At 45.5% G+C, this 18,903-nt stretch overlaps 1 pseudogene; it reads right to left on the bottom strand.

The window, feature by feature from the left end:
• Window positions 1-563: 563 nt before the first annotated feature.
• Window positions 564-18,865, bottom strand: LOC139313806 (vomeronasal type-2 receptor 26-like; annotated as a pseudogene).
• Window positions 18,866-18,903: the final 38 nt, after the last annotated feature.

The following is an 18,903-nucleotide window of genomic DNA, read 5'->3' as shown; positions in this document are numbered from 1 at the left end:
ACCACATACCTCTTGGTAAGATAGGAAAATGTGGGATAGACAGCAACAGCACCAAACAGATTCATAACTGGCTGATCAGCCACACTCAATGCATAGCTCTCAATGGAAACAATGCGCCTAAATGGAGGGAAGCATGTATTGGGGTTCTCTAAAGTTCTGACTTAGGTCCAGCGCTCTTCGATATCTTCATAAATGATCTCAATGAGGGGAGAGAAGGGGAATTCATTAATTTTCAGATGATACCCAGCTGGGGAGAGTAGCCAAGAGTTTAGAATATAGGCTCAAAATCCAGAAGGCTCTTGACAGACTTGACAACTAAGATGATCAAAGCTCTGGAGACTAAAACATATGAAGAACCAGTTCATATGGATTTGGGTTTGGCTAGTCTAGAGAAAAGAAGAATTAGAGGGGACATAATAGCAGTATTCCAGTATTTGAGGGGCTGCCACAAAGAAAAGGGGGGCTAATTATTTTCCAAAGTATCTGAAGCAGTGGAATTAAGGAGAAACTTCCTGACAGTGAGAACAATTAACAGCTTGTTAACAGCAAGGAACAGCTTGTCTTTAGAAGGCCAGGACCTGCTGGAAGTTCTTGGGTATGACTCTATAATGAGAAAAAAAACCCACACCATTGGGGAACATTACAAGGAAGCTAGAGTCTGCTGGTAGAGATTCTGTTTCCATATTTTTGGTTTAGTCTGCAACAGCAAGTCCCAAGTTTCATTGAGTCCTTGATTAAACTTCTATGGCTTAGTGAGGAAGAAGAAAGGCTCTTTCTCCATATCATGGACCATTTTATATGATTCCATCACCCTCCCTTTGACACTTTGCTTTAGTGAGTGTAATTGAGTCATTCTTGGAGCAGCTTCTTCAGGTCTGGTAACCATTGATGACCACAAGAATCCAGTGGCTGGATCATAGCTCAGATTTACTGCAGTCCATTATTCATGAGAGAAATGCTGATTTCTAAAGTGAGGGATTTTGGCAGTACCCATCACTGGAAAAGGACTGAGCTTGTACGTTTCTTTAACCATGATTTTACGTCCAAATTAGTATTATAAGTCAACTTCTTCACTAGGCCAGCAGAGTCTCTAAGGTGTCATCTCTCCCCCCCATTTTTTTTAATGCATGATAATCATCTGGATGAAGACTTCTGCAAAGACTGGGAATTCTTGAGTTGGGCTCCTTATTGAGAAAAGGACAAAGATCCAAACTACACAAGGACATTGCAAACATTACCAGAACAATTATTTCTGAAAAAAAGAACCCTGAACCCTGAAAAAACGTGGTTGGCATTGGTAGAAGTCATAGACATTCTCCTTATTGGATGATCAATCCTCACAGCCTGTGATGGGAACTCTTAGCAGCATCTGACGTTAAGTGGTAAAAATTTCATCTCAGTTGCTCAAGATAAGAAAAACTGCAAATTATGAAAATTTAATGCAACGTTACAAAGCACAATAATTAAAGGCTGAGCTTTTTGGAATAAAAGGGAGGGATGTATAAGGCTAAGCAGAGTTATTCTGGTTAAAATGTATGTTTGAATAAAATCGAAAGGCTTCTTGGAGACCCTTCTAAGAAGGTCACATAGTTAAGTCAGACTCTAACTATAAGACAGTCAGCAAAATGAGTCAGGAAAAACAAGAAAACCTCAATGTCACTTTTAGCTAGAATGTGCTTGTTGTGTTTGGATATATTTGGAGTGGAAACTTCTCTATCCATCTGTACAGAAGGGACTATAAGTTTTCTTACTTTCCTACTTAACTTTCCTCATGAGGTGACTTCTATTGTTCAGATCTGGCCTCAGCACTATAACGTAGCATTTGGGGAGAAAGATACAACTCAGCAGACCAGCTGCAGAGGCCAAGATGGAGAAGATCTCCACGGCCACCATGGACTTCCCTTTGGTGCTCAGGTAGGTGGGGAGGAAGCTGATCCAAACGCTGCAGAAGACCAGCATGCTAAAAGTAATGAACTTGGCTTCATTAAAGCTGTCAGGCAGTTTCCTGGCCAGAAAACCCACTATGAAGCTGATGAGACTCAGAAAACCCATGTAGCCCAGGACAGCATAAAACATGGCAGTTGAACCTTCATTGCATTCCATCACAATTTCTCCTATCACAGAATGAAAATCCAAATTACTAAATGGGGGGCAGATTGCCAGCCAGGAGGCACAAAGAGCTGTTTGCACGAGGGGACAGGCCAGGACTAACACCAGCTGCTTCCCCAAGAGTTTTCTTGCCCTGTTTCCTGGCTTAGTAGCCATGAAGGCCACAACTACAGTCAGAGTTTTTGCCAACACAGATGAAATAGCAACGGAGAAGACAATGCCGAAAGTGGTTTGTCGGAGGAGACAGGTGAGGTTCCTTGGCTGCCCGATGAAGAGGAAGGAGCAGAGGAAGCAGAGCAGGAGGGAAACCAGGAGAAGGTAGGTGAGATCACGGTTGTTGGCCTTGACGATGGGTGTGTTGCGGTGCTTGATGAAGGCTGCCAACATGAGGATTGTGGTCAAAGCGAAGAAAAGAGCTAGACAAACTAAAGTGAAGCTGAGTGTATCCTCATAGGAGAGGAAGTTCATAGTCTTGGGAATGCACAGGACGTGGTTCTTGTTTGGTCTTCTGGGCAGGGGATGCACTGAGCAGCATCTGGAAGAACAGGCACCAGCTGACATTAGACAGAGAACCAGGGTTTCTCTTTGAGGGGAAATGTTTTCCCAGTGAAGGAAGTGAAATGTCCTATCCTCCCTGTCTCTTTATTTCTGCTCCACACAATGCAGATGCATCCAGTGGAATCAATCTCAGAAGATAATAATTGATTTGTTTTATTTAATTATTACATTTTGAAATTCTCATAGCCCACACCAAGAGTCTCTGGGCAGTGTTCATTAAAATATTAAAACATAGAAAAAGTATATAAAAGTTAAACCTGCTGCTAGCAACTTAAAGAAGGATGCATTCAATGGACCACTCTTAAAAGTTTTGAATAATTTCCATGTTGATTTGCTCAACTGATTTGCCACCTCATATTCTCTCACTCCTCCCCAGGCAGCCACTCCAGACCTCCTCATTCGTGCTTGAGGGTCTCACTGAGCAACTTGCCTGTTTCATTAGAAATGGTCCCTTCTGGGCAAGAAACACATTCGTAGCAACAAGAGCGCTTCCCCTCTGCAACTTTCCTGACTTGTCCTGGACAGCAGCGCTTCACACAACAGGAGAAAGGCTTTGTCTGAAAGGAGAGTGAGAGTAGCTTTGAGATGGAGAGGTTAAAAATGTTCAGCTTGGCTTCGGGGTCTGCGTCAAAGCAGCCCTTTTTCCTCCTTCCCCTGAATAGAATTTCCATTGCAACATCCTGGAAACAAAATCTACTCCCCACCTGGTTAGCCCACACAATGGAATCAGCGTTGATGCTGAAACCTTCAGCTGAAGGAGCCTCCGGATTGACCCATCCGACTTTCTCTTGAAGGATCGTCATATTTGCAAAGACGACCCAGTTGAGGATGTCAAATCCTGCATATTTCATTCCAGTTTCTGAAAAGGAGACTTCCTCACCAGCGGTGTTGTTGAAAAGGACCTTTCTCAAGAAGTTGTGCATCTGGAATCGCGAGACAAGCAACAAACAACCAAGAGAATTTAAATCGTGATATGCAAAATAAATGTTTTTCTGTATCCCAGAGATAAAAGACAGATGGAGTTAACCATTTTTGAAGTTGATGAACCCAGCATTTCCCCAATAGTTTTTACATGTAGTTATTATATTTTTATCCAGCCTTTATTACTTTATAAGTAGCTCAATGTGGTGAACATAGGTAATATTTCTTATTATTCCCTGCTATTTTCCCCACCACCAACAATTTTGTGAGTTTATTATGCACTGTTGCACAGCCACAATTGCAAATGTGCCGATAGCTGTTGGAGAGAATCACCTCTGGTGAATAAATGGGCAAACATTAGAAAAAAAGTTTGAAGGGAGAGGAAAATATCTTGCTGAAAGGAGATTTAATTAATATTGTAAAATATGGTATCTGGTTATATCAAAGTTACAACTAAGCATTAAATGGAGGCCACGTTCTATTTCTGGAGCTGCTGGATATTCAGCTTCAAGGATTGAAACCACAAATTATATCCAAGGAAAACTAGGTGCTTAGAAAGATAAATGAGTCAAACTCTGGTTCCAAATGACTTGCCTGCAAAATATTTTTGGTTAAGCTGTTAACCGAAGTCATGAATGAGATGCACTGATATTGCACGTTGCTCCAGTTCTGGCAAGAGGCATTGATGTCCTTCATGGGAACAGAAGGGACTTTCTTGCCCCTAATCCAAACTTTGGCCACCTAATGAGAAGGAAGGACTCCCTGGAGAAGAGCCGAATGCTGGGAACGATTGAGGGCAGAAGAAGAAGGGGACAGCAGAGAATGTGGTGGCTGGATTGAGTCACTGAAGCAATCAGTGTGAGTTTAAATGGACTCCAGAGGATGGTAGAGGACAGGAAGGCCTGGAGGAATGTTGTCCATGGGGTCGCGATGGGTCAGACACGACTTCACAACTAACAACAATAACAACAATCCAAACTTCTAACCCTTGTCCTGATCACCAATCTTACAATAGCAATAGAAATAGCACTTAGACTTATATACCACTTCATAGTTCTTTTACAGCCCTCTCTAAATGACTTATAGAGTCAGTCTCTTTGCCCCCAACAATCTGGGTTCTCATTTTACCCACCTTGGAAGGATGGAAGACTGAGTCAACCTTGAGCCAGTGAGATTTGAACTGCTGAACTGCAGCTAGCAGTCAGCTGAAGTAGCCTGCAGTACTGCACTCTAACCACTGCACCATCTCGGCTCATCATTGTACAGTCTGTTTATTTATTTGTTTATTCACATTGACTATTTCAGATGCTTTCTCAACAAGCCCAGTTTTGTCTTGTCATGTACTCACCAAAAATGTAGCAGAAATTAAAAGGTGCCTTTAATACACACTTCAGCCTACTGACTAAAGTGGGAACTGATCCTATTAATCTTTGAGTGCCTTACAGCCAGTGAAAGTTTTATATCAGACAGCTACGCTCTTTGACTAATGCTGCTTGTGAAGTTCACACTCACTTCCAAGGGTCTTCTGGATCTCTCTTCCTTTGATTCCAGTTACAAATGTTCAAGAGGAATAGAAAGTACTGAAGTATTGGAAGTTTTCAGAAATAGACTGAACAGCCATTTGTCTGGGAAGATATAAGGTCTTCCCTGAGCAGACGGTTGGACTAGAAGACCTCTTCCAGCCCTATGATTCTATATTCCAGAACATATCAGGGCTGTTCTGTCATTGGCAAGACATTTCCAAATGGAAAGGTGACTTCAAAATGGAACAAGCTCTAAACTGATTTCAACATTTGTGGGGCAGCATTACACAATGGGCAAACATGGACAAGTGTGGAGGATACATGTGAGCCTCAAGAGAACCCAAAAACTTATAATGGAAGAAAAACAGAGTTGGAAGGGACTTTGGAGGTCTTCTTGTCCCACCCCCTGCTCAAGTTATACAGTATATCGATATTGTCAGGATAATGAAGATTTAAAACTGACCAGCCGCTGGAAGGCTGTGGACCAGGATGAGTCAGCAGGGTTATTGCCACTTTAAGACTGAGGATGAGTCAGCAGGGTTATTGCCACTTTAAGAAGATGTCTATATAAGGGAGACCATAAGAGGGTGTCTCTCTCTCTCCCCGTGAATCAGACTCTTCATTGTGTTCTACCTGCATTGTACTGTAGTTCTCCATGTAGAGTTGAAGATTGATTGCTTGCCTAGTATGTGCCTACCACATTTATGTCTGTATATAAAAGTCTATAACAGTAAACAGTATATAAGTCATTGTTTGTAATGACAAAACCACTGTGTCCTGTATTTTGTTCCTGGGTTGTCTCAAAAATAGTAGTCATGCTGTAAACACTTTGACAGATATTATCAAGATATGTAAGAGTCTACGTAGTAGGATCCAAATTTATAAATTGCTGGAAAAATTATTGAAAATAATGACCAAGGTAAAGATTGAATGATTAACTGGCTACACAAGGTTGGCTGAACAATCGAAATAGAGCAATGAAAATCCCATGGATAACTCAGTCACAGCACCAGCAAACGGTATAATTAGGGCAAAACAGTGTACGACTCTTTTTTCCTTTTCCAGCTGTGATTGCTAAAATAGAAATGGCATTAAAAATTTCAAGATTTATATAAGTTTTAAATAGAGGAGGAAAATATTAGGGAAAAGACAAGACAGTGGAGTTCACAGGCAAAAGTAAATGAATCTTAAAAGAGTGTAAATGTCAGATCCCTAATGTGATACTGCCATTCAAATGGAGGGAGGGGGAAGCACGGAGATAAGCTGTATTTTATAACCTTTTTCCTGGCACCTAAATGCCCTGCAATATTCTCACCTTCTGGGAGTGAAATAAGGAGGGAGGGCCATGTGGATTGTGTCAGTTGGTTGAAAGCGGAAGAAGACCATGGGAACGGATCCTTATCTGGTTCTCAGGACGGCTGTTACAATAAACATCTTCACAGCTGTGGATTGGCTGAAATCCACGTTTAGACTGGAGGGATGGATTCTAGACCCCTATTTCTAACTGTGCAATTCGGGAGGAAATTTAGAGTCTGCTTCGCTTGTTCTGCTATCACTTGCTATGATTCCACGTTGGTTTTAACATTTGATACTGATTTTTAATTGATATGTTTTAAATTATGGGCCAAATTTCATTTAATTATTTTAATAATTATTTTAACTTTTGTGTACAAATGTTTTTATTTTGGCTGTTCACTGCCCTGAGTCCGAAAGGAGAAGGGCGGTATACAAATCTAATAAAAGATAAAGATAAAGACTTCTTCTCAATAAAAGATTCCTTTTGAAATACCATGTTTCAAGAGTCTATGCTTTCTTGGGAAAGGAGGAGAGGCAGATCCTTACAGTAAATCTGTTTCCTGGACCAGAAGGGAAGAGTTGAAGATGAGAATTACCTGCCAGGGCTCCACAGAGAAGTGAAGGTGTGGCTTCTTTCTGCCCCTCTTCAATGCCCATTGTGATTCCAACGTATATGCAGCACATAATGCATGTGCCACAGAATAGGCAGCATTGTAGACACTGTAGCTGAATCCAGTCATCTTTCCATCAAAGACGGAGGCCGGGAGGGTGTCCAGGTTCTCCTCCCCTGTGCAAACCCTTCGGCCATCAGGTGAGGCCAGACCTGCCTTCAAAACCACACAGTCAAATGCAACTTCCCACCATTCGGGGAGAAAGACGTCTCCGTGGGGTTCCTGTGGATTCAGAGCCCAGAGATAATCTTTGAATCCTGGCACCGGTTTTGTGTGAACCGTGAAAGACAAAGCGCCATGGAGAGATTTTAATTTCACCCAATCGTAGTGATAGCCAATAGCTGAAAATTCCCATTGGGTGGTCAGGATCCAGACCTTCCCAGAAGAAGCATTGTTCTCTTCTTCATAAACGTAGAGGGTTAGTATAAGACTTTGCAGAGAATTTGAATCCCCTGAGACAATCACAACATGAGCATCACTGTTCAAAATTGTCCAAAGCATATCTATTTGATCGCCCTGCAATTCATTGAACACTGAGATTCGAGGCAAGATCTGTTTCACAAATTGTATGCAAATGTCATTCTGGGCGAGGGTGGCATTAAAAATCTGGATGAAATAGTCAGTGCTCTCTGACCTCTGAACAACCATCCCAATCCAGTTCCACTGGAAATAGAGAAGGAGCTGGACAATGGCTTCATTCTGCAGGTGATACTGGGGATCGATCTGGTAGAAGGTGGGGAACCGGCTCTTATCCCTCAAAACAGGGTCACAGAAGTGGTAACCTAGCTGAAGGGAGGGTGGAGATGGAGGAAAGGGAAGAGGTTAAGCAAGGAGCATGGTACATGTATTAATCTAAGACCATCCAGAATAGCAGAGTATCCTATTCTAGACCCTCTTCCCTACAACCTTGCTCCTTCATGAGGTCTTTTCTGGTCACAGAATTGGCTCTGTAAGTTGTTGGCAGTAACCACAGAAGGCAGAGCTTACATCATTCCCCCTTTCATCATGTTACGTGTCCACGTACCTGAGAAACCTTGAAATTGCCAAACATGGTTGCCATCTGGTATGAGGTTCTGGAGTTGAGACCCCCAAGGACAGAGAGAAGGTTGTCCTGTGTGTCACACTTATAGTTAGGGAACAATTTTCCATGACTGGAGAGCAGAGACAGGCTGACATCTTGAGTCATGCTTGCATAGTCATTCTCTTCGTAGATACGGAAACCCAGGGTGATGTTGGGGAGAAGCTGTGGGTCTTTGTTGATCTCCTGGACAGCAAATGCCAAGGCCAGGACGTGTTGGTAGTTCTTGGGAATAGGTCTTTGTTGCAAGTGTTAGTGTCAGGGCATTTATTAATCCCATGTTTGGCTCTGGGACTAATTACCCTGGTTTAGAGGAGATGTATCGTGGCTTATTCCAAGTTGCAATAATCTGAAAAGAAACGCGAGGAAAAGTTTCTAATAAAACTCATTTATTTGTTATAAAGAAAATAAAACACCTCACTAACTAAGAAAAGTTAATTGTTACATTTTGGCAAGCGAGGTCTCCTGCCGGGCCAAGCCGGACCTTGCTGGCAGGAAAACAAAGGAAGGAGTGTGAGAGCAAGTGAAGGAATGTGGGTGGATGGACATGCATAGTAGCTTCTGATAACAATTCTTGGCAAGGTACGGAAAGTCTGATAGTCCAGAAATAAGAAGCTCAGCTGGTAAATAAAATAACGCAGTGACAGTTAGAAGACAAAAACAGGAGCAGGAGGGAGATTTTTGTTAAGAAAGTATTATCAGGATTCTAGGAGTTAATCATGAAACAGATCAATACAATTTATTATACTGCTGTCAGAAAACAGGGTTGTTGTCAATCAGTTGATCCTACTACTACTGTCAACAGTGTTATGACAAAGCCTCTTCCCCCCTCTCTCTGCAGTACATTTAAATGAGTTGATACACAAGTTATAATTTACACCATGAGCTGTATTCCAATGGATGGAAACTAATCAAGGAGTGAAGCAACTTGGAATTAAGGACACATTTTCTAACAGTGAGAACGATAAAGCAGTGGAATGGTTTGCCTTCAGAAGTTATGGGTGTTTCACTGGAGGTCTTTAAGAAGAGAATGGACAGAAATGGTACAGGGTCTCCTGCTTGAGCTTGAGGAGGTTGAACTAGAAGACCTCCAAGGTCCCTTCCAGCTTTATTCTGATTGATTGATTGATTGATTGATTGATTATCATGTTCTCAGAGTCCTTTTGAATTTGGTGACTTTATAATCCAATAAATGGGATGAAATTGAATTAAATTGAATGCCTGACCAGTTTAATTTTTGCTGGCTAGTAATGTTTAAGTCAATAAATCTGGATTGTCCCCAGTGAGAAATAATGAGATGGAAAGATGAATTTAGTCCAGCTAATGACAGAGGACTCTAACATTATTTCTCCCCAAGTTCAGCCCAAAGTGGATTCTCTGCAATGTGTATCCTGCCTTCAGGAACGTGGAGAAAAGATTGACTCCCTATTCATTGTGAAGGACTTGAGGAGGGGATTAGAGAGAGATTGAATCATCAAGAAGAATCAATGTGTCCTAATTAGGAACACTCTACATCAACTGAAGCTGGGTGGGATTTAAATCTGCCCCATCTTCAAGACTGCCCTTTCCACATTGCCCTGAGAAAAAAAGACAATCAAGGAAACACTTACAGAGACAGGACATCCCAATCAGCAGGAGACTCATGGAAAGAAAGCTGTAGAACTAGAGTAATGGAGAGAGGCAGGTTTCCACTGATAATGAGATCTCCAGGTCTGTAATAGTCTTTTTGCTCTTCTAAAGGTCTCCTCCAGAAGCAGTTCGGCCTCAGGTCCATCTGGATGGTTGCAGGCAAGGTCCAAAGCAAGACTAACAGTGAAATCATTGGTCACAGAAAGAGATCTCTTTCCTAGAGCAAGCCAAAGGAGGGTCTTGCAGGAACTGTGATGCTCTGATGACTTGAGACGGTTCAAGTTGAGTTTTAAAGCTTCAGGATAATTTTTTATTTTTTTATTTTATTTTGAATTTGTATACCGCCCTTCTCCCTGAGGACTCAGGGCGGTGAACAGCCAAGTAAAAACATCAAGTACAAATATTAAAATACAGTTAAAATATACATATATAAATTTGGCCCCATTAATTAAAAACAATAAACAAAACACTTAAAAACACTTAAAAAATTAGGCCAGCCCGGCTTGCTGGAAAAGGAAGGTTTTAAGGGCACGGCGGAAGGCACCGAGGTCTTGGATTCTCCTTATCTCTGGAGGCAATTGATTCCAGAGGGTAGGAGCCCCCACAGAGAAGGCCCTCCCCCTGGGGGTCACCAGCCTGCACTGTTTGGCTGATGGCACCCCGAGGAGGCCCTCTCTGTGGGAGCGCACAGGTCGATGGGAGATTGTCGGTGGCAGCAGGCGGTCTCGAAGATAGCTAGGCCCTATGCCATGGAGCGCTTTAAAGGTAATAACCAACACCTTGAAGCGCACCCGGAAGACCACTGGGAGCCAGTGCAGCTCGCGCAGGAGTGGTGTTACATGGGAGCGCCATGCTGCTCCCGTCACTACCCGCGCTGCTGCATTCTGGACCAGTTGGAGCCTCCGGGTGCTCCTCAAGGGGAGCCCCATGTAGAGAGCATTGCAGTAATCAAGGCGAGAGGTGACGAGGGCATGAGTGACTGTGCACAGGGAATCCCGATCAAGAAAGGGCCGCAACTGGCGGATCAGGCGAACCTGACAAAAGGTCCCCCTGGTTACAGCCGTCAGATGTTCCTCCAAGGACAGCTGCCTATCCAGGAGGACTCCCAGATTGCGAGCCCTCTCTGTGGGGGCCAACGACTCGCCCCCAATAGTCAGTGATGGAGTCAACTGACTATATCGGGATGCCGGGAGCCACAGCCACTCAGTCTTGGAAGGGTTGAGCCTGAGCCTGTTCCTCCCCATCCAGATCCGCACAGCCTCCAGGCACTGGGACATCACTTCAAGGGCATCGTTGGGGTGGCCTGGGGTGGAGATGTACAGCTGGGTGTCATCAGCGTACTGGTGGTATCTCACCCCAAAGCCACAGATGATCTCGCCCAGCGGCTTCACATAAATGTTGAACAGGAGCGGCGAGAGGACCGACCCCTGAGGCACTCCACATATAAGAGGCCTTGAGGTCGACCTCTGCCCACCTGCCAACACAAACTGCGACCGGTCGGAGAGAAAGGAGGAGAACCACCGTAATACGGTGCCCCCCATCCCCAACTCTTCCAGCCGGTGCAGCATGATACCATGGTCGATGGTATCAAAAGCCGCTGAGAGGTCTAACAGGACCAGAACAGAGGAACAACCCCTGTCCCGAGCCCTCCAGAGATCATCAACCAACGCGACCAATGCCGTTTCCGTGCTGTGTCCAGGCCTGAAACCCGACTGGAACGGATCTAGATAGGATGTTTCCTCCAAGAATTGTGGAAACTGTCGCGCGACCACACTCTCAACAACCTTCGCCAGGAAGCGAAGGTTGGAGACAGGACGATAGTTGGCCAATATTGCCGGATCCAGGGACGGCTTCTTGAGGAGAGGCCTCACCACCGCTTCTTTCAAGGCGGCGGGGAAGTGACCCTCACTCAACGAAGCGTTGATAACACCCTGGAGCCAGCCTCGTGTAACCTCCCGGGAGGCCAGTACCAACCAGGAGGGACACGGGTCCAGTAAACATGTGACCGCACTAAGTCTCCCCAAAATCCTGTCCACATCATCCGGAGTCACAGCATCAAACTCCTCCCAGGTAACATTCTCAAGACTATTCCTCGTCACCCTGCCCTGATCTACCCAGTCAGAGTCCAAATCCCCCCGGATCTGAGCGATTTTGTCATACAGGTATTGTCCGAAATCCTCCGCCCTGCCTTCCAAGGGATCCTCCCGCGCTCCCGGATGGAGCAGGGAGCGGGTTACCCTGAACAGGGCGGCCGGACGATTCCCTGATGATGCAATAGAGGTGGAAAAGTAGTTAAACTTTGCCGTCTTTATCGCCACTAGGTAGGTCTTAATATGCGACCTTACCAGTGTTCGGTCAGATTCAGCGAGACTGGCCCTCCAACCGCTCTCTAGGCGTCTTTTCCGGCGTTTCATCTCCCTCAGCTCCTCGGTGAACCAAGGAGCCACGAGGGATCGACACCGGGTCAGAGGCCGCAAAGGCACGACTCGATCCAAGGCCCCACCAGCCGCCCGATCCCAGGCAGCTACCAGGTCCTCGACCGAGTCGTGTGCCAGATCTTCAGGAATTGGCCCAAGCTCCGTCTGGAACCTATCAGGATCCATCAGGTGCCTGGGGTGGATCCATCTAATTGGGTCCGCCTCCCTGCGGTGGGGTGTAGCGGTTCGAAGGTCCAGACGAAGGAGTGAGTGATCTGACCATGACAAGGGTTTCATGTCTATATCCCCTATAATAAGACCACTCAACCACTGGCCAGAGACAAAAATCAGGTCCAGCGTGTGTCCCCCCCTGTGAGTGGGGCCATGAACTAACTGGGTCAGGTCCATGGCCGTCATGGAAGCCATGAACTCCCGAGCCATCTCTGACGTTTCACCAACGGACGGCAGATTGAAATCACCCATGACCATAAGCCTGGGTGTATCAACTGCCACCGTGGCTATCACGTCGAGTAGCTCGGGCAGGGCCGTTGCCACGCGGCAGGGAGCCAGGTACATAAGCAGCAAGCCCATCTGAACCCCATGACCCCATCTCACAAAGAGGGACTCACACCCGGCAATCTGTGGCACAGTGGTCTCCCTCGGACCCAGACCTTCGTTAATAATAACCGCCACCCCCCCCGCCCCTCCCCTGGGCCCTCGGCTGATGGAATGCTCTGAAGCCTGGTGGACACATCTCAACCAGAGGGACCCCTTCCATCCGGCCCCAACCTCATCTCCGTAATGCCCGCCAGGTCCGCTCCCCCCTCTTGAATAAGATCGTAAATGAGGGGGGCCTTATTTACCACGGACCTGGCGTTGCACAGCATCAGCCGGAGGCCCAGGTCCTGAGTATCTGAGCCACCTAGTATCCGAGGGGAGCCTTGAGGACCGGGGCGTGCAATCGCTCTCAAGTAGCGAGTGCGCACCCCCGGCACAAGATAAGGTCCTCTGCTCCCGCCATATCTGCCCCTCCCATCCACCGTGCTGATGACATCCCCAATCCCTCGTCCTGCACCCTCCAGACCGTTACCCTGTGCCAGGCTGGGCCCTGACCTAGGTGGATTACCCCCCCCATCCCCTTTGGTCGCCCTCCCAGTTCCCCTTAAAAGATTATTAAAAACCCTAATTAAAAAACCCCTCAATCCCCGCTTTAAAACATGCCACCTCTCGGGGCTCCAAAGCCCGTCCTTAAGGTAGGCCTTCGATAGAGTGGAAGGCCATCGCCGCGAGAGGGGGGCATCTCGCAGCGCAAGCAAATCTGCCGAGGTATAAGCCATACAACTATGATGAGATGGAAAAGGGGAACCTTGGATGTCAGCGAAATTTAAAGATAGTCATTGAGGTGAGAGATGGCAAAAGAGGCTGGCCAGGATGAAGCTGGGGCCCCTTCACTCTCTCACAGTGATGGGGGCGACCAGATCAGATGGTTGCAGTGCAGGCGGATGGCCACAGCCATTCTCTCACCGCGGCTGGATGTAAAAGGCCAACAATAGTCACTTTCTCCCTGCAGATGGAGCAGCAGTCCTTGACCTGGACTCTCAGCTTCTCCCTCCAGCCTGCAATCTCTCCTCCCCCGAGCCAAGGCCTAAAGGTGGAAATCGGGCGGCAGGAATAAACTAGCCAGCAGCAGAAGGAGATAGAGAACAAACATAAAAATCCAGGAGGGTGATAATAAAGTCCCAGAGTCAGTAGTGATGGAAAAATGGGCCGACCTAATAGAGAGTCCAGGTAGCAACGGGGGGGGGGGGAGGCCATTTTCATAGGGGGGGGGGCGAATCCAAGGGGGAAACCAGATGGTAATTGGAAATCCCCCTCTATCACTCCCCAACTCCCTTCGATGTTCCGGGCCAAATCCCCCCAATAGTCCTGCCCGTTTTCTCCGAGTAAATTCTGCCACGATCTTCCCAGGTCTCGGTCCATATAGGGGGTTTTCAGGCGCAGCTGACCGCTGGGCCATACACCCCGGGCCTCAAATCTGGGCTAAATAACTGTTTGAAGCGGCCAACAGGCCTCCGAGCCTCCGGGTGCCGGGTCCATCGCCTTCCCGCACCCCCCCTCCCCCGGCAGCCCAGCTTTTTTTCGTCCACCGTCAAATCGAAGGGAGGCTTGGGTCGCTATAGATGATTCCCTCAGCTCCCTCAGTTCTCCATCCGGCTCAGTTAGACTCCCCAGACCACCTTAACTCCTTCACCTCCTACAGTCAGTCCGTAGGATGAAATGCCCGATCTCCGGGGCTCCGCAGCTGTGGAGTCATCGTGGAGGCCGCCATCGCCGCCCTCCTTACAGCGCTCCGATTACGTCTCCTCGCTGTAGCTCTGCCATCCCAGGGCCAATCCCGATAAGGGATGGCACATCTGAACCGTCAGACCATCGGCATGCTGAACGTGGGGCTCAAGATCACTAAAACAGCCTCCGACGTTTCCAAAGTTCTCCTTTTCCCCATCAACCTCAACAGCGAGCCCCTCGGAGGTCCGCCATCTTACGCTCCAACTGTAAAAGAGTTCATCTATAGTATTCAGAGCATGTGAATAAACTTGTTTTGAGTGGAAGCTCTTTAGGCTTAGGGACGATTAATCTCTGGAAATCCACTGAGATGAAGTTAGAATTACTAGTATTTTATGAATCTCAGGAGAGAGAAATGTCCACATTACCCCCATAACTCTCCAGTCCTTGGCATTTGGCAAGTGGAAAACTTGTTAATGAAGCCACAATGTTTCTTTCTGTGAGTTTTATGACTGCGATTGGGAAAGAATTTGGGGGGATCATCTAGTTTGATCCCCATAATATTAGGATATGCCTGATGCACACTCTTTTAGTTCCTCTGAGACTTCCTTGAACTGCTTCACATGGCCTCTGTCCAAGTGATGTTTCCCAAACTGCCCGATGGAGATGCGTTTCAGCTATGGGGGACCTAGATTGTTTTTGACAATCAAACATTTTCTTCTTTTCTTTATGACTTAGTTTTATTCTGTCCAGTCTAACTGTCAAGAGTGAAACTTTGGCAGCTAAGTACCTCTTTGCTTCAACTTGTCATTAGAGAAGCAGAGGAGGTGTTGATTAACTCGAGAAATGAATGGGTTAACTAGAGAAATGAAACTTCCAGAGCTCCACTGAAGCTTGTGAGAGTCTGGAAACCTTTAAAGGACATCTTAACAAGGTGTGAAGCTGAGGCAGATGGTTCCCATAACAAAGTGGAAGCCAGGGGGTTTGGCTGGGAAAATCTTTGTTTAATACTATGAACTGATGTCTGAGGATCGCTGAGTTAGTTTTGCTTCAACGTTACTCTGCAATGTATTCAATAAACAGTAAGCATTTCAGAAACGAAATGGTCCTGGATTTTCATTTGGATACTCAAGCTGGATGTTGACACTAACTCTTATTGAAGTGGGTCATCAATATTTTAAATGCAATTCAAATCCAATCACTTTGACCGATAGAGGGTTTCCTAAAGACAGGATCCAGAGCTTCTCTCAGATGCTCCATTCTGCTCCTCACTGTTCTTCAATCCTCACCCTTTGTGGTTTGAGCCAGGAAGGGTTGCCTTTCCTTGAGTGACAAGCATAATATCCAACCATTACCCTACCAGACAAATCCTGCATTTGTAGTGGACCAAAGAGATGATAGATGCCCCATTGAGCATCCTCCTCCTCATCTATGAGGAGTTCTTGTCATCAAGCAGGGTACCTTACTGGGCCACCTAGGGAAGTTGGGGATAGGAGACCCTGGTCTGCTCTGCACTTTTACTCTGGGGTGGTGGGAGATGAGAAGTTGGACCTGTGGGCTCGGCTCTGTGGGGAGTTGCAAGGTTGGGTCTCTCCCTAACCCTAAGCATTATTGAAAGATCATGAAACATATGTCATACAATGTTGTCTTCCTTCCTGTCTACCCAAGATTGAACTTTTCTAATAATTTCATTAATGAAGACCCATCTATCTCTCCTCATAATAATCTGACAAAATAAATAACTGCAGGGACAAGGGAAGACGCCTTAATATTCAGTCCACATGATATTCCGAAAGCTTTTTTTTTTCAAGAGGCAACTGGACTTTCTTGTTTTTCTTTGAAGTATCAAATCAGCGTCCATTCCTGTGCCAAAAAAAGATGACTGCAAGGATTGCTGCAATTCCTATCCTGATCCTTCACACTAGCAAGAGGCGCCTTAAGAACATAAAATAATGTCTGGCGTTGGCCATTGAAATGGAATTACCAGATGTTCAAGCTGGCTTCAGAATGGGTCATGGCACCTGTGACGTTATTGCAAATCTATGCTCATGGGAAAACATCCAGAATATCAAAAGAATATCCACATCTGCAGGAAAGTCATCAATTGTGTTGATCATGACATGTGGTGGAGAGCCCTAGAAGGCCTAGGGTCAACTTGGTGTAGTTCTGTGTAGAAATTGGGGAACCATTGGGCAAATACCACTGTAAGGACCTGCCCCAGCTGGTCCCTCAGGAAAGCAAAACTCCTGACTCCATTGAGTTGATTCAAAAGAACTTTTACTGAGAGAAAGTGGTTGAAGTAAAGTCAGGAGGAAACTGAAGGTCCCACACAGAGCACAAAGCAATTCTCCTGTTTCCCCAAACCCACCCACTCCCGACCAGTCCACTGGCAGCCAATATTAAGCTAGAAGGTGGTTTGAGAATGCTGAAGTGCCAGGCAGATAACACTTCATTCTCGGGACACGGTGGCCTTGGAACCAAGTTGGAACCAGTTGGGAGGCTCCTTCTCTGAAGACTCATAACTTCTCCAAGGTGGCTCCCTCTCTATGAAAAATAGCCCCCCCCCCAGAGAATGGACCCCACTCTAATACTCTTCTGGAAGGCGCTGAAGACCTGGTTCTGCCAACTGGCCTGGGGAACCCAGAGCGGGAGGAAGCCCATTAAATGACCGGGGGTGGGGGTGATTTTATTTTATTATATTAATTTATTTGATTCTTTTTATTAGTTTATTGTTTTAAATGAGGTTTTATATTCTATAAGCCACCTTGTGTTGCCATGGGCAAATAGGTGGCAGTATAAAATCAATCAATCAATCAATCAATCAATCAATCATAAATAATTTAAACTTTGCAGGAGTGTTGTCTAGCAACTAGTTGGAGCCAGCAAAGTTAGTCTTTTCTGTTGTCTTGGGAAACAAGATCCGTTTGCAAAGGTGGTGAATATTTGTAGCTCGGGTGTAGGATGAGGGTGGAGCAGGGGTGAAATCCAGCAGGTTCTAGTAGGTTCTGGAGAACCGGTAGCGGAAATTTTGAGAGTTCAGAGAACCAGCAAATGCCACTTCTGGTTGGTCCCAGAGTGGGGTGGGAATGGAGATTTTGCAGTATCCTTCCCCTGCCAGGCCAACCAAGCCACAGAACCGGTAGGAAAATTTTTGAATTTCACCCCTGGGGTGGAGGTTCATTCTCCGAGCTTGTGGGTTGGTTTACAAACATTTCATTACCAGGCGAGGTAACATCTTCACATCTTCACTGGAATGAAACATTTGGGAACCAACCCACAAGCTTGGGGAATGGACCTCCACCCTCCGTACTATATGTGTTCAGCATTGTCAGCTGGTGTGGGAAGGATACTATCACCCTGGGTAAACCTTTGATTGGCTGGGATAATTTAATTTAATTTAATTTAATTTAATTTAATTTAATTTAATTTAATTTAATTTAATTTAATTTAATTTAATTTAATTTAATTTAATTTAATTTAATTTAATTTAATTTAATTTAATTTAATTTAATTTAATTTAATTTAATTTATTCAATTTATATGCCGCCCCTCTCAGGGCGGCTGAGTGGCAGCAATGTGTTATGTGCTTCTCTCCTTTCTCTGAAGTTGGTTCCAATCAATGTTGGTTGGTTGGGAGAGATTGAACCCAAACTGCTGGTTTTTTAGGTGGCCCAGTGAGGCCTTCTCAGTTCTAGCTCAGATGTTAACTGTAGGTTGATGACATTCAGTTCTACAAGCATTGACTGACGAAGCAAGGCAGCCAATTTTTTGTCCTAGCTCTTGAAGGCTGTTGGATGGGGAGGAACAATCTCAGTTTGAATCCTATCAAACCTAAGTAACTGTGGATGATTGGTCCACTCAGAACTGGGGACTTTCCCGCTTTGACCCTGCATGAGTTTGCACTGCTATGGTGTGTGATATGGGGGTCCCCTTTGACTCTCAGCTCCCACTCAAGGATTGGATCCTTTTAAGCTGCTGCCCCTGTTCTCTGGAGTATTTATTTTGTCTATTTATTTAAAATATTTATATAGCCCCCCCTCCACTCCACCTTTCAGGCCATTGTCAGCTTTGCCTGAGAAATTGGATCTGCTTCTCATGTCCCACAAGCTATTAAAAACAGAATTATTCTGGAATGCATTTGGTGTTTAAAACCTTGCTCTCAATTTTATTGGTTTTAGAGAAACTACTCAGCATACCTTTCCCTCCCTGCAGGCCACCATTGCTTCCACCAAATCTGTGCACCACAAAATAATTGCTCTTTCTTCTTTCAGGTTCTCTTGGGAGGCTCCCCTCAGTTTCCTCCATCCATAACTTTCCAGGCCTCTCCTTAACTATGCTGAATTGTTCATCGATGTTCATTCCTCCCAACAGTTTATTCATTGTGCTCCTGCAACCAGTGCACGCCTCATGATTGTTTC

The sequence above is a fragment of the Pituophis catenifer genome, unplaced genomic scaffold, assembly GCF_029215685.1.
Source record: "Pituophis catenifer annectens isolate HBS135680 unplaced genomic scaffold, rPitCat1.0.hap2 SCAF_1, whole genome shotgun sequence".
Classification (NCBI taxonomy): Eukaryota; Metazoa; Chordata; class Lepidosauria; order Squamata; family Colubridae; genus Pituophis; species Pituophis catenifer.
This window is presented reverse-complemented; position numbering and strand designations above follow the sequence as displayed.